This window comes from Zingiber officinale, chromosome 3A, assembly GCF_018446385.1.
Source record: "Zingiber officinale cultivar Zhangliang chromosome 3A, Zo_v1.1, whole genome shotgun sequence".
In the NCBI taxonomy this organism is placed as follows: Eukaryota; Viridiplantae; Streptophyta; class Magnoliopsida; order Zingiberales; family Zingiberaceae; genus Zingiber; species Zingiber officinale.
Genome location: NC_055990.1, coordinates 157,948,051 through 157,949,817, shown reverse-complemented (window position 1 = coordinate 157,949,817; position 1,767 = coordinate 157,948,051). Strand labels below are relative to the sequence as shown.

Genomic DNA, 1,767 nt, shown 5'->3' with positions numbered 1-1,767 from the left:
GGGGCCCTCCTCACCGTTTCTTGCACCTGACCATTCATAAGACTTCAACTCCTAGGGTGTTTAGCATTTGCATTCCAGATTCATTATATTTCATGCGCAACAAGTTTAGATTCTTTACCACAAATAAATTCTTAGATTTAGTGTTTTTAGAATGTTTAGGTTCTGTGAACTGTTGTGATAATGGAACCTATTGTCTACTTGTTTATTTCTTCACTTTGATTATCATTTGTCATTGATTTATCTGTATTTTAGTTGAAATATAATTCGACTTCAACTCATAAGGATTTTACACTGACCATATTTTATTTGGTTCTTCTCCATACGAAGATCAATTGACCAGTTATTATACAAATCAAGAATGTAAAATTCCTCAAATTTGTTCTATTTTAATTGAAATCTCATTGCTTCCCAAAGATGACAGTGATCCAATGATTCTTTGTTGGGTTTGATATAAAAGAAGAAATTGCATATTTGGTATCCACACTTCTACTTTTTGTGTGAAGACTTTTACACTATTTGTCTTTAGGTCTCCTTAATAGTTGCAACTAAGGGTTTGATGTTGTTTCTCCATGTCAAAATGTATTAATTGGCTGCTATATGAAACATGTCTATTTTTCCTCTAATTATTTCTATTTTAACTAATATCTTACTCATTTTTAAAGTACATGATGATTTGTTGTTGACTTGCATACAAAAGAAGAGAAGTTTATTTACTATGTGTAGTTCTTGTTTGTGTGAACTCTTAATCATTTTCTATTTATTTCAGGTTCTTCATAACATTGCTATTGCATAATACTTTCACTGGAATATGCTACGTGATTCAATAACTCCTATTTTTCCACTGGACTGTTAATCTCTTTTTGATTTTGTGGATAACTTTGCTGCAAACTATGCTCTGAAGAGAGTTTATTATGTCAACTATGCATTGGGGATATCTGGACACAGGAAACCTTGCTGGCATCTATTATGAACAAAGTCAACTTGACATGGCAATTCTGCATTACAAGCAAGCTATCAACTGTGATTCTACCTTTATTGAAGCTTACAATAATCTAGTAAGTTGATAATGGTCTAATATGTCAAAATGTGGTATCCTTCTGGATGGTGAGCCAGGTTAGTTAATGATCGACTTTCTTGCACATTAAAAGGGGAATGCTCTCAAAGACGCTGGACATGTGGAAGAGGCTATCAACTTCTATAGGGTGACTTTTTAATTTGGATATTTTTATTCTCTTAAGTTTTTTTTCCTTGTTGAATAACTTCATTTTAATAATTTTTCCCAAGTCATGCCTTGCTTTACAACCTAACCATCCACAAGCATTGTCAAGCCTTGGCAACATATACATGGACTGGTAAGCTTTAGAAATGTTTGATGACAACTATGCGGATAGTTTATTTTTGTTCCTTAATGAAACTTCTCTTCATGCAGCAACATGATGAGTGTTGCTGCATCATTCTATAAGGCAACTTTAGCAGTTACAACAGGGATATCTGCGCCCTTCAACAACTTGGCTATTATATACAAGCAACAGGTAGAGTACTATATCTGCCTTTTTCATCGCTAGTTTGAGAGTTACTGCATATTGCCTCATTTAATGGAAGAAAGTCATATAATTTGTCTATCTTCTTCTTTGCTGTCTTTGCCCCTAGTTGGAAATTGATAGTTCTCTTGTATTACACCAGGGAAATTATGCAGAAGTGATAGCCTGTTACAATGAAGGTCTTCGCAGACTGCTGCTGATGGTCTTGTCAATAGAGGGAACACAT

At 34.1% G+C, this 1,767-nt stretch overlaps 1 long non-coding RNA gene across 1 annotated transcript; it reads left to right on the top strand.

The window, feature by feature from the left end:
• The first annotated feature begins 790 nt into the window (after nucleotides 1–790).
• On the top strand, nucleotides 791–1,331 carry LOC122054186. The gene is made up of 3 exons (XR_006132601.1): nucleotides 791–815; nucleotides 946–1,055; nucleotides 1,149–1,331. It is a non-coding gene; the product is annotated as an uncharacterized LOC122054186 (long non-coding RNA).
• Nucleotides 1,332–1,767: the final 436 nt, after the last annotated feature.